We start from the raw sequence: 15674 nt of genomic DNA, 5'->3' as shown, positions 1-15674 counted from the left end.
AGGGCTTATATCGGATGGTTTGATATGCTATCTTGTACTGTGTACGATACATATATTACTATTCTTGGTTCTTTCGGTAAAGTCAAGTAGAAGGGAAACAATAAAATAATAAAAAATAAAAATATAAAATAAAATTCTCACGACGTTTCGACTGCAACACAAGCAATCATGACTTTACCGAAAGAACCAAGAATATGAATCCCTGCAGTCACGAAAGCTTTAAATCAAAACATATTACTCTTATGAGATGCACTTGAAAAGAGCTTTGAGATTAATTGCGTGTGTTTTGTCCGAGAATTGTGACGATTAATTACTTTTTCAGGTATACAGGAGGTCGTGGGATGTTTCCCGATCTTGATGCCTGCTGTATATTTGGAGTTTGCGTGTTCTCCCCGCGATCGTGTGGATTTTTTCCGGGTCCGCCGGTTTTGGTTTTTCCCTCCACATTTAGAAAACGTGCGTTTAGAGTATTTGGCTGTTATAAATTTCCACGTGATAAGCCACTTCGTTGAGCTATCATTTTTGGTCAGGTCGTTTCTGAAAAAAAAAACAGCTCTATAGCTGGTATATATAAAAAAGTTTAATTTAGAAACTAAAAACAACCAGGAGGGAGGTGGCTGGGCGGTTTCTAGGGTCAGAGCAATGACACAAACCTCTGCACTCCTGAGTTCGAATCCAAGCAGCCATCCATATGTAAACTGGGCTCACGAGTGGAATGACCAATGCTTGCACTAAAACAATCTTGGAATTTGCGTTAATTTCACAAAACGAAAAAAAACCCCCAATCAATGAGCAAACATGCCAAGCAGCAATTACCTACTGAAGATGAATACAGACCATGAGTGTGGTTGAGATGGGCCGTGGTGTAAAGGAATGCAATGAGGTACCGCTGGCCAAAGCTTGGGATTCCGGTGCAGGTGCACCACCTACACACATTCAACAGCTTAACAAACGCACTTACAATGCCATTTAATAACACGGAAGCCTCAACGATAGATGTTCTCATCTATTACAGGAGGCGCTTTATAACAGTACGGTACTGCATTGCATGAACGGTGAAATTTTAATGTGTGTATAAAATATACAGGATCAGAATCTTATGTTGTTAAAGCCCAGTGAGCTAAGGGCGACTCGACCGGTAGGCACCATCAAAGCATTCCACGGTTACAGTTCCGTGTATATCATCTAAAGAATGCTACGTTTTCTGCGAGACATTTCTATACGCGCGGTACAAGTGTTTTTATTCGTGCGAGTTACCCGTTAATGCACTTTATTAATAAAGTAAAAACAACCAAGTTAAGAAGAAGCACTGCTCTAAGGAAGTACAGTGAGGGAAAACAAGTATTTGATCCCCTGGTGATTTTGTACGTTTGCCCACTGACAAAGAAATGATCAGTCTATAATTTTAATGGTAGGTTTATTTGAACAGTGAGAGACAGAATAACAACAAAAAGTCGAGAAAAACGCATGTCAGAAATGTTATAAATTGATTTGCATTTTAATTAGGGAAATAAGTATTTGACCCCCTCTCAATCAGAAATATTTCTGGCTCCCAGGTGTCTTTTATACAGGTAACGAACTGAGATTAGGAGCACACTCTTAAAGGGAGTGCTCCTAATCTCAGCTTGTTACCTGTATAAAAGACACCTGTCCACAGAAGCAATCAATCAATCAGATTCCAAACTCTCCACCATGGCCAAGACCAAAGAGCTCTCCAAGGATGTTAGGGACAAGATTGTAGACCTACACAAGGCTGGAATGGGCTACAAGACCATTACCAAGCAGCTTGGTGAGAAGGTGACAACAGTTGGTGCGATTATTCGCAAATGGAAGAAACACAAAAGAACTGTCAATCTCCCTCGGCCTGGGGCTCCATGCAAGATCTCACCTCGTGGAGTTGCAATGATCATGAGAACGGTGAGGAATCAGGCCAGAGCTACACGGGAGGATCTTGTCAATGATCTCAAGGCAGCTGGGACCATAGTCACCAAGAAAACAATTGGTAACACACTACGCCGTGAAGGACTGAAATCCTGCAGCGCCCGCAAGGTCCCCCTGCTCAAGAAAGCACATATACATGCCGGTCTGAAGTTTGACAATGAACATCTGAATGATTCAGAGGACAACTGGGTGAAAGTGTTGTGGTCAGATGAGACCAAAATGGAGCTCTTGGGCATCAACTCAACTCGCCGTGTTTGGAGGAGGAGGAATGCTGCCTATGACCCCAAGAACACCATCCCCACCGTCAAACATGGAGGTGGAAACATTATGCTTTGGGGGTGTTTTTCTGCTAAGGAGACAGGACAACTTCACTGCATCAAAGGGACGATGGATGGAGCCATGTACCGTCAAATCTTGGGTGAGAACCTCCTTCCATCAGCCAGGGCATTGAAAATGGGTCGTGGATGGGTATTCCAGCATGACAATGACCCAAAACACACGGCCAAGGCAACAAAGGAGTGGCTCAAGAAGAAGCACATTAAGGTCCTGGAGTGGCCTAGCCAGTCTCCAGACCTTAATCCCATAGAAAATCTGTGGAGGGAGCTAAAGGTTCGAGTTGCCAAACGTCAGCCTCGAAACCTTAATGACTTGGAAAGATCTGCAAAGAGGAGTGGGACAAAATCCCTCCTGAGATGTGTGCAAACCTGGTGGCCAACTACAAGAAACGTCTGACCTCTGTGATTGCCAACAAGGGTTTTGCCACCAAGTACTAAGTCATATTTTGCAGAGGGGTCAAATACATATTTCCCTCATTAAAATGCAAATCAATTTATAACATTTTTGACATGGGTTTTTCTGGATTGTCTTGTTGTTATTCTGTCTCTCACTGTTCAAATAAACCTACCATTAAAATTATAGACTGATCATTTCTTTGTCAGTGGGCAAACGTACAAAATCAGCAGGGGATCAAATACTTTTTTCCCTGACTAGTTACCATCCCCCTCGTTATCCGCGTTTCAAACAAATGTTTGCACAGTCACATAGTCACTTTAAGATGTTTTCTTGTTCGTGTTTTTGTTTTTGTTGTGGTTGCACCCGATTCAAGAGCCGAATGGCTTACAGGGCTATACCAAAATAAATAAACTGAAACTTTTAAGACGCCGTTGTATGGCAAGCAAGAGCAGTTGAGTTTTACGCGTCGGCTATCGCGACCAATATCCATAATATAGTTTTTTTGGGGGGGGCCGTCAGGGGCCGTCCATAAATGACGTCACCCACCTAGGGGGGGGGTCAGACATTTGTGACGATGTGTGACGAGGGGGGGGGGGGTTGAGAAATGTGACGTCAAATCAAAATGCGCAAATTTTAAATATAGACAACACGTTCCACTTAATTAAATAGACTTTTTAATAAATGTTTTCTCCTGCAACATCAGAGTGCAGCGCCACATTAAATTCGCACTACAATGACAATAGTTTAAAGCGATTTGAAGCATGTTTTATTTGGGGGGGAGCGGGCAGAGCTTTGTGACGTCATATTTGAGGGGGGGGGGTCTGACTTTTTGTGACGCCGTGTGACGAGGGGGGTCAAAAATCGTCAAAAATCGCGTGACGTCATTTATGGACGGCCCCTCGATATATGAATGTGTCGTTAAAACTCGTCACCACAGTCCTCGGATTGTAAATGTTGCGGCTTGGCTCTCCAACACACCGGTTAGCGCTGTACCAGTGACGAATTGGCCACGTTCTGTTTACGTGACAAGACCCTCGCTAGTCGGCTGTGTCGGGTGGTGGCGGGTTTGAACGACGACACAACATTTATATATATTGACACCATCTAACCTCCCCCCCCCCCCCAAAAAAAAAAAAACCCTCTCTTATGTTAGATCAGTTGACGCTGTGCACGCGACCATTCGCGAACGAAGCTGAGCGAACGATCGATCGAGCCCCAAAGGGCGACGACAACAACAAAACGAGGCAACTACTCTCGTTCTCGATGGCGTGGATCTCCCAGTGGTCACAACGGTGGCCACCCCCCCCCCCCCCCCCTTGTCACGACGACGTCCACCATCGCGGCTCATAAGAACGCGACTGCTGCGTATTTCGTCGATGAGCGGACCTAAACTTCACCCCACACCACCCACCATTCACATCTAAAGACGAAGATCCCCCCTCCTCCTCCTCTCACTCGCCTTAACAAGACTCCTTTTTATCATTATTATTACTACTACACGCTTTCTATTAACTCACTCTTGTCTGTTGTTGTTGTCGTTGGTGTATCCTCAAATCTTGTAACTCAATTTTAACCCACCTCCCAATGTGCTATCGACTGCAAACTTGGTATACTTATGTCATACAGATGACAACACTATATTCTATCATAAAAATTATATATATATATTTTTTAACATTATTTTGTATACGTTATGTTTCGGCTTGGGTCAAATTGTCCACGGTCAGCTGACGTTGGCTGTAATTGGCCAGGGCCCCCTTAGGTCGTGGCAAGCTTCAGGGCCACTTCCTGGAGTCGTGGAGTTCTTCCATGACTAGTACGTTTCATAAAAGCGTGGTTTAAAAAAAAAGTGTTTTTAAATATTACTATTTTTGGGGGTCAAGTGCTATGAGCGAGCACCTACGAAGGCCGGTACGGCACACAAACCGCGTAGGTGTGCCATAGCAGTCAACCCATACGGTTTACCCCCTATTCTTGTGCAGGGAAATTTAGTTTTCAGGTTCATACGGCCTACAGCCGTTTCAATGCGGGCAACAAACATTTTTTTTGTCTATTTGGTTGTGTTTCTCGCCTTGTGATGGGACTTTGCAGGATGAACGTTGAGCTTTTAAAGGGCCAGGGGTTGACCTGTAAGGTCTGAATTGGTCTGTAATAAAGTAGGCACTGATGAGAGGTTGACAGGTGTGTAGTGGTGGGTGTATTCGTGGTGAGTGTAGTAGTGGTGATTGACAATTTTTTTGTGTTTCTCCCTTGTGATGGGACTTTGCAGGATGAACGTTGAGATTTATAAGGGCACGGGGTGACCAATACGATCTGATTTGGTCTGTAATAAAGTAGGCACTGATAAGAGGTTGACAGGTTTGTAGTGGTGAGTGTAGTAGTGGTAATTGACCATTTTTTGTGTTTCTCCCTTGTGATGGGACTTTGAAGAATGAACGTTGAGATTTATAAGGGCACGGGGTGACCAATACGATCTGAATTGGTCTGTAATAAAGTAGGCACTGATAAGAGGTTGACAGGTTTGTAGTGGTGAGTGTAGTAGTGGTGATTGACAATTTTTTTGTGTTTCTCGCCTTGTGATGGGACTTTGCAGGATGAACGTTGAGATTTATAAGGGCACGGGGTGGCCAATACGATCTGACTTGGTCTGTAATAAAGTAGGCACTGATAAGAGGTTGACAGGTTTGTAGTGGTGAGTGTAGTAGTGGTGATTGACAATTTTTTTGTGTTTCTCGCCTTGTGCTGGGACTTTGCAGGATGAACGTTGAGATTTATAAGGGCACGGGGTGGCCAATACGATCTGATTTGGTCTGTAATAAAGTAGGCACTGATAAGAGGTTGACAGGTTTGTAGTGGTGAGTGTAGTAGTGGTGATTGACAATCTTTTTGTGTTTCTCCCTTGTGATGGGACTTTGCAAGATGAACGTTGAGATTTATAAGGGCACGGGGTGACCAATACGGTCTGACTTGGTCTGTAATAAAGTAGGCACTGATAAGAGGTTGATAGGTTTGTAGTGGTGAGTGTAGTAGTGGTGATTGACAATTTTTTTGTGTTTCTCCCTTGTGATGGGACTTTGCAGGATGAACGTTGAGATTTATAAGGGCACGGGGTGACCAATACGATCTGACTTGGTCTGTAATAAGGTCAAACACTGACAAGGGGTTGACAGGTTTGATGTGCCAGCAACCACGCACGCCCGCCTTTGTGTTGTCCTGTTTGTTGTTGCAACGTTCTTACCCGGCCCGACTGGATATCTGTGAAAAAAAGAACTTCATAGCTCATCGGATTCCTTCAGTATAAATAAATGTGTAGTGATTCTGAAGTGCATATTTTTACACACCGTACGAGCTACGGTAATATTATCTTTGCCACACACCGCCGATTACCACGATTGGCTACGTACGGTACGAAAGAAGCTGAACATACATACATTCATTTGAGGTCGGGTCGACCTAGGGCATGCCCAGGACCTGTTCAGATATTTGTCACTGGTGTTGGCCGTGAGAAGGAATAGAACTCGGGTCGCTGGGTTCGTACAAACTCCCCCCACCACCCGATTATAAACTACCACTTTGTAATGTGTGCGATACGTTTTGAGAAATGCTTTGTACTGGATTTACATCAACCGTTTGGTGAAATCGGTTTAAACCGGTTCATTTCCATATTTCGGGTAATTAGTGGGGAGTGGTGGCGCTGCGGTTAGCGCATTGCATCTCACCATCTTTCATTGACCAGCGTGGTGAAGTATGGTTAAACAACCCCCTCGACTAACGACATTGCAAGTCCTTCATCCAGTAGTGGAATGACAAAAGAGCTGAAATTAAGATAGAATGCGGTATGATTTCACATATTAAGTATTATAAACTATTGATTATCCGTGTGACGAGTCATACTGAAATGTGTGACGATTAGAGAAATTAGTAGGGTGTAGTTGGTTTTAACTGAACGGTTTTCGTCAAATCGGGTTTTCTGAACAACTACACTTCGTCCGTAAAGAGCTAGTGGTACAAAGGGGTTTGCCTTATAACAAAAATGCAGGTTTATTCTACCCAGCTGTCTATAAAACTTCACACGTGTTTTTTTCTGGCTTGATTACGAATGGTGACTATGTCTTGGCTTCAGGGTTTTGGTTAAGTATAGCAAGTTCTTCGGTCATAACTGCGTTGGCAGTGCTGAACGAGCACAAATAACAACAAAACTCAATAGCTTACCTTCAATAGCACTGTGGCCTTAAAAAAAAACCATTTTAAAAATATATATAAATTAACGTTTCTGTTTAAAGGCAGTATCATTGACGAATGTAATGATTTTGTTGGTTAAATTGTAGGTGTGTATTTAGCAAATCAAAACAAAAACGTTCAAAGTATGTTCAGGGAATCCTAAAGTTTTCGTCCGTAAGTCTGGAGGCGGTTTTTTTTTGCTTGTGATCTGGAAACACTGGTTTGGCTAGAAATCCACTCACTGCCCGGCCCCTGCCCCTACAAAACAACAGCCGCCAGTGCTGCTGCCAGATGTGGAGAATAAAAAGACTGTGAATTCGGGCATAAAATCTTCTAAATATAGTGAAACTTTGCAAAAACTATTAAACCAACCACCTCAATTTGTCACGTTAGCTTTCAGCTGCAACATTCTCTCCCAGATAGGTAAAGGTGTTAAGGATCCTAAGGGGGGGGGGGGTATAGGAGCAGTGGTATCGTGGTTAGCGTGCTGTGGGATTGGAACATCAGTGGCACAGTGGTAACAGGGTTGATCCTGTCCTCCACCACCCCAAATTCACCAACCCGCACCGACCAGCATGGTGAAGTATATCTATGGGACCTTTTTGCCAGGATCAAAATTATGAAAAATATAAGAATAGGCTTTAGCCTTTCTGGCATTAAAACAGGTGTTAAGATATTCTTAGTTCTTTCGGTAAAGTCACGTAGAAAGGAAACAATAAAATAATGCATGCCGTGAGAATTTTATTGTTTTATATTTTTATTATTTTATTGTTTCCCTTCTACGTGACTTTACCGAGAGAACCAAGAATACGACTTCCTGCAGTCACGAAAGCTTTAAATCAAAAGGTGTTAAGATGTTCAAACACGAAATAGATACCTTTTTCAAGGCATCAATTCTGCATTAACCACACGTACCTGTTAGTAAAACATGCAAATAAACATGGCTCTGATGATAATATATGCATTGTTTTTGAAACCGATTGGCCGAACTGCTCAACCCGAGCTATGATGCTCTGATACTTGTGTCGGGATATCGATGGGCTGTGTAGACTTACCTGCAGGGGCAGTCGTTATATCCCTAGCCCAAGGGCAGATGGGTGGGCTGCGGGGTGTTGCAGGATCCCCCGGGACCCCTCCCGATGGGAGGGGGCTGCGGGGTGTCCTGGGATCCCCCGGAGCCCCCTCTGGAACTCTCGAGAAGGTAGGCGGAGCCAGGGCTGACGTACTGGTGCTGGGCATAAAAGCTGGACCACGGGAAGGGTCCGGGGCCAGTTCAAGACAGAAGCGAGATAGGACCCTGGGACCCCTAGCCCCGCTGCCCTTGTAAGGGCCGTGACTCTGTGTGGCTCAGCGGTGAGACCCTGGGAACCCCCGGCCCGACGTCCTTGTGAGGGCCGGGTGCGAGTGGGCCAGTGGTCGGGTTAGAGTAGCCTCCCCTAGGCACCCATAGCCGAAGGACCCAGAGTCGTGGTCCCGTTTTAGGGCACGTTAGCCCGGAGGCAATACCTCCCCAGGCAGTGGTTATTGAAGGGCCGTTGCCCTGAGTGAGCCGGGGCTGTATTGCCAAGTGTTGTATCAATAAAAGTGTTGACTCCAAGATCCGTCTCCGATGTATCCAGAACTCACTACAACTTGCATTGTCTTTGTGTTGTTCGCCTTTTGGCGTTCTCTGGTCTGACACTGGTGAGACAAGGCCATAACGAACAAGGCTGTCTCTGGTATACGCCAATCAGTTTCAAAGACAATGCTTATGTTATCAGAGCATGTTGGTTAGCATGTTTTGCCACAAGGGGCCGTCCATAAATTACGTCACTCGATTTTGGATGATTCTTGACCCCCCCCCCCTCTCATCACACGGCGTCACAAAAAGTCAGACCCCCCCCCTCAAATATGACGTCACAAAGCTCTGCCCCCCCCAAAAAAAATTAAACATGCTTCAAATTGCTTTAAACTATTGTCATTGTAGTGCGTATTTAATGTGCCGCTGTACTCTGACGTTGTAGGAGAAAACATCAAAAAGTATATTTAATTAAGTAGAACGTGCTGTCTATATTTATTTAAAGTTGCGCATTTTGATGTGACGTCACATTTCTCAAACCCCCCCCACCCCCTCGTCACAAATGTCTGACCCCCCCCCCCCCCCAGGTGCGTGACGTCATTTATGGACGGCCCCCAAGTACGTGTGGTTAATGTAGACTTGGCGTTTTAACATCTTAACACCTCCTGGCCGCGAAAGCTTACGTGTTAAACCTCCTGTTTTATTGCCAGACAGGGTAAAGTCTATTGTTATATTTATCATCGTGGTGCAGTATGGTAAAAAAAACCCCACCATGTCCGACAGCGTGAGGAGACCTTCATCCATTGGTGGATTGAGAATTACTATTTTTTTATTTTAAGGGATCCTATTAGAAATCCTAAAAGTCACAAATTCATACCTGTCAATCCCTTATCAGTGCCTACCTTATAAATATCAACGTTCATCCTACAAACTCCCATCACAAAGGATAAACACAAACAAATAGACAAACACATTCCTGCGGAGGGGGCTGGTAGGAACGTTGGTTGCTCGGTCAATGGCCAGGGTCAATGGCGGCACCACGTGGTGTATTCCGCAAATATGCCCGACTGTGAGGGCGGGCACAAGCCGGCGTGAGTAGGTTAAACGTTGAGTTTTATAAGGGCACCACGGGGTGACCAGCCCCTCCCCACCCAGCCCCACCCCTCCCACCCCCCACCCAGCCCCACCCTCCCCACCCTCCCCTCCCCACCCAGCCTCTCCCCACCCAGCCCCTCCCTACCCTCCCCTGTCCACCCAGCCCCACCCCTCCCATTTTTTATATCCGAATGTCCGGATACACGTGGACAGACATCCACAGACATACACAATTAATCCCCTGCCTCCTGTGAGAATTAATCCCGGTTGGGCTTCCAGTCTACTACATTTCCTACCAGTACCAGTATAAATGGGCGCTAGGTGGTGATGTTTTTATATATCAGGGTGTCTGGATACACAATAAATCTCCTGCCTCCTGTGAGAATTAATCCCGGTTGGGCTTCCAGTCCACTACGTTTCCTACCAGTAATGCCCACTAGGAGCGCATTTGTTATATATCCGGGTGTCCGGATACACGTGGACAGACATCCACAGACATACACAATTAATCCCCTGTCTCCTGTGAATTAATCCCGGTTGGGCTTCCAGTCCACTACATTTCATACCAGTAAAAAAATGGCCTGTATTGAAATGGCTGTATGCCATATGGACCCGAAAACTCAATATCCCTGTACAAGAATACGGGTAAACCGTATGGGTTGATAGGTATGCTTCTATACACTACACTATACATTATACTACACTATAAAATTTGCCCTATTGAAACAGTTGTACGCCGTATGGACCTGAAAACTTTATTTCCCTGTACAGGAATACGGGGTAAACCGTATGGGTTAACAGCTTATGCGAATTCATACACGTCAACCACAATCGGTTCAAATCGGTGGGACCCCCGACTGAAAAACGTTGGGAAAACCCCCAAGAAACTGAGAGGGAAACCCAAGAAAAAGAGAGATAGAGAACTCCAAGAAGCTGAGAGGAAGCACCAGGCAATTGATCGACTCAGGAATCCATGGGTAAAACCCAATGATCAAGAGTTACACACAAACTAAAGTGTCTCGCAGGCAAGGGCAAGTCCACTTTTGGAGAAGATGGGAAGAAGGTTGTCACTAAACGATGCTTGCATATCACCAATTAGTGGAACTCCCCCAAAGTAAATTATTCATATTGATAACCTTCAACAGCTGTTATTACTTTCCCGCCTCTTTCTCAAAGAGAGGCTGTGACTAAAGGCACACGGAAAGATCTAAGACCGGAACCATCGGCAGTAGCCGCGGGTGCATTGCAGTAAAGAGTGCCGAGTCAAGGAAGTTGTTTACAACAGGTAAACAACAACAAGCAACGTGAGGATCCACTGCGCGCCCCGTGAGACACTCAACATAGATTATCAAGGGTAACTCGTGAGATTTGACATGTATGCAACCTAGAGCTACTTTCCCAAGTGTCCTAAAGCTGCTTTAAAAACGAATTTATGCGATCTTGGGGAGACAACCACTGGTTTGGCATTTTTTTTTGACATTCACCCTCCCATTAAGTCTACCCCAAACTTTCATGATGATGAGATGTAGTGCAGCATTTGTTTAAACAATGACGCTACAAACATCAGTGGCGAGTGATATCTTCCCCACTTTCACCGGTCAGCACCCGGTCAGCCTGGTCAAACAAACACCCATGACTGACACAGCATGGGGAGGCCTTCATCCAGCAGCGCATTTACAAAGGGCTGTCAATTTACTTCTGGGCTGTAAAATTCGCTTATAACAGGACATGTAAAATATCAGACGCAATTACGTAAATATAGCAATCGTCACATATTCACACCACCCGCACCAAAATGCTCTTAAGCGACCCCTATTCATGTACAATACTCCCAACTATAAATCCCGGCTCCCTGACCCACTTTGAAACCCGTCAGAAATTGACGTAACACCTCCACTTTCGAACACCGACACATTCACACCACCCCCCTAATCGTCAACATGCCACTCCCACCCGCACTGTCACACAGAGACACGACATCAGGATCAAAAGAACTCTTTATCCCCAACATCATACACACACACACATACCCATCCCCATTATAAGAGGCACTATAGTCTCAATCACAACACACAAACACGCGTCACACACACGCACGCGAGGCATGTGACGGTACTATAATCCCAACTATAAGATACGTTATCCAACAAGCAAAACACCCAGACTATAACAACACCCACCCTCAACATAACACACATTCATATCCCCCGTCATAACCACACTTGCCATGCCACCACGACTACGGTGATCATACGCACTAAAAAAAAATCCCCATAATCTGACACACTACAACAAATATAGAGATGCCCCGTGTAGCCGCAAGTGCTGTTAGCGAGCACCCTATGAAAGCCGGCGAATGTTTGAACCGGTCCCGGGCCTTCCCCTAGGTTGACTCAGCCTTAAAAGAGTGCTTTGTGCGGTTGTGTAAAATCATCGTCAATCGGGAGACAAAGGCGGTCGGGCGTGGTTGCTGGCCACCCCACCCCCTCGTGTACCATAATACAACGCCCCCCCCCAACTATCAGACACACACACAAACACACCACTCCCCCATCATTCACACACTGACAGCCCCCCCCCCCCCACCATTACCCATCCTATAGCACACACACAGACACAAATCCTCCACCCATCACGCCCACGCATATACAGCCCTACGACTGCATAGAAACTCTGTCGCCACACCCCCATCTCACACACACACACACTCGGGCCAACCCCCCCCACCACCACCAATGTCTCTCACTCACAAAAGCATGACCCCCACAGCCACTCCCCCCCCCCCCACCTTTTACACACAACACTCTCAGGGCCAATCCTCCATCTCTCCTCTCTCTGGCTCACACAGTCACACAGCCACGCCACTCCCTCATCTCTCACACGCAAACACTCCCACATAGACACACACACCCCCCCCATCACACAGACACACACACACAGATCCCACCCCTCACACACAGTCTCACGCCACTCCCTCTGTCACACAGACACACATTCCTCCATCACACGCACACATCTCATACACACAGTCTCACTACTTCCCTGTCACACATTCCTCCATCACACAAACACACACCTCTATACACACAGTCTCACGCCACTCCCTCTGTCACACAGACACACATTCCTCCATCACGCACACACACAGAACCCACCCCTCACAGTCTCACTCTATTTCCCTGTCACACAGACACACATTCCTCCATCACACAAACACACACCTCTATACACACAGTCTCACGCCACTCCCTCTGTCACACAGACACACATTCCTCCATCACACACACACACCTTCTCAATAATACAGTCCCACGCCACTCCCTCTGTCACACAGACACACATCCCTCCATCACGCACAAACCTCATACACACAGTCTCACGCCACTCCCTCTGTCACACAGACACACATTCCTCCATCACACGCACACATCTCATACACACAGTCTCACTACTTCCCTGTCACACATTCCTCCATCACACAAACACACACCTCTATACACACAGTCTCACGCCACTCCCTCTGTCACACAGACACACATTCCTCCATCACGCACACACACAGAACCCACCCCTCACAGTCTCACTCTATTTCCCTGTCACACAGACACACATTCCTCCATCACACAAACACACACCTCTATACACACAGTCTCACGCCACTCCCTCTGTCACACAGACACACATTCCTCCATCACACACACACACCTTCTCAATAATACAGTCCCACGCCACTCCCTCTGTCACACAGACACACATCCCTCCATCACGCACAAACCTCATACACACAGTCTCACGCCACTCCCTCTGTCACACAGACACACATTCCTCCATCACACACACACACCTTCTCAATAATACAGTCCTACGCCACTCCCTCTATCACACAGACACACATTCCTCCATCACACACACACACCTCATACACACAGTCTCACTCTACTTCCCTGTCACACATTCCTCCATCACACAGACACACACTTCTATACACACAGTCTCACGCCACTCCCTCTGTCACACAGACACACATCCCTCCATCACGCACACAGAACCCACCCCTCACAGTCCCACGCCACTCCCACTGTCACACAGACACACCATCACGCACACACACAGAACCCACCCCTCACAGTCTCACTCTATTTCCCTGTCACACAGACACACATTCCTCCATCACACAGACACACACCTCATACACACAGTCCCACGCCACTCCCTCTGTCACACAGACACACATCCCTCCATCACGCACACACCTTCTCAATAATACAGTCCCACGCCACTCCCTCTGTCACACAGACACACATCCCTCCATCACACACACACACACAGAACCCACCCCTCACAGTCCCACGCCACTCCCACTGTCACACAGACACACACCCCTCCATCACACACACACACAGACAGAACCCACCCCCTTACACACAGTCTCACGCCACTCCTACACGTCTCTTTCACGCCACACACACACACACTCCCCCGTCACACACAAAGTCCCGCATGACACAAAGACAAACAATCCCCCGTACAGCCTTTCACAGACTGTAGGGGGCAAGCGCTGTTAGGGAGTAGCAGCACCCTACGAAGGCCGGCACGGTGGTACACGAGGGGGTGGGGTGGCTAGCACCACGCCCGGTCGCCTTTGTCTTCCCAGCGGCGACGTTCACTACGCACAGCGCACCAAGTACTCATTTGAGTCTGAGTCCACGACCGCTCCTAAAGCCCACGGTCTCAGGCCACTGTCAAAACACAACACAGTGGCGTGAGACTGTCAAAAAACAGCCACACACACACAGTGTCACGTCACTACTCCCCCATCTCACACAGTCACAAACAACAGCCCTACGCCACGCCCCCATCACACACACTCCCCCATCACACCCCCTCCCCCATTACAAAGATTCCCCGTATAGCTTTAACAGACTGTAGGGGCAAGTGCTATTAGCGCGCACCTATAAAGGCCACGCACGTACTCTCTCCCTATCACACACCCACTACTCCCCCCATCACATGCACACAGTCCCCCATCACACACACACACACTTCCCCCATCACACCCACACTCCCCCATCACACACACACACTCCCCCCATCACACCCACACTCCCCCATCACACACACACACCCCTCATCACACCCACACTCCCCCATCACACACACACACCCCTCATCACACACACATTCCCCCATCACACACACACATACTACCCCATTACAAAGACAAACATTGCCCGTATAACCTAAACAGATTGTTTGAGGCAAGTGCTGTTAGCGAGCACCTATGAAGGCTACGACAAACACGCACACTCCCCAATTCCCTTCCAATCACACACATTTCTCCCATTACACACACACACTCCCACCCCCATCACACAGACACTCCCCCCATCACACACACACACACCCATCACACATACACCCATCACACATACACCCATCACACATACACCCATCACACACTCCAACCCCCCATCACACACACACCCCCATCACACACACTACCATCACATACACCCCCCCCCCCCCCCCATTACACATCCCCAGCATACACACACTACCCCCCCCCCCATCACACACACATCATCATCACATTCCCCCCCATCACACACACACTCACACTATCCCCCCACCTCAACACACACACCCCCCCATCACACTCACACTACCACCCCCCCCACCTCAACACACACACACACACCCCCATCATACACACACACTATCCCCCAACCTCAACACACACACACCCCCATCACACACACACACACTACTCCCCCACCTCAACACACACACACACACCCATCATACACACTCACACTACCCCCCAACCTCAACACACACATACAACCATCACACACACACTACCCCCCCACCTCAACACACACACACACCCCCATCACACACACTACCCCCCACCTCAACACACACACACAACCATCACACACACACTACCCAAGCACCTCAACACACACACACACCCATCACACACTCACACTACCACCGCCCCCCCCACCTCAACACACACACACACACACTCCCCCATCACACACTCACACTACTACCCCCCCCCACCTCAACACACACACACCCCCATCACACACACTCACACTACCGCCCACCCACCTCAACA

Source organism: Petromyzon marinus, chromosome 16 (genome assembly GCF_048934315.1).
Source record: "Petromyzon marinus isolate PM22_M1 ecotype Great Lakes invasive population chromosome 16, UKy_Petmar_22M1.pri1.0, whole genome shotgun sequence".
NCBI classification, from domain to species: Eukaryota; Metazoa; Chordata; class Hyperoartia; order Petromyzontiformes; family Petromyzontidae; genus Petromyzon; species Petromyzon marinus.
Note: the sequence above shows the minus strand (reverse complement) of the source record.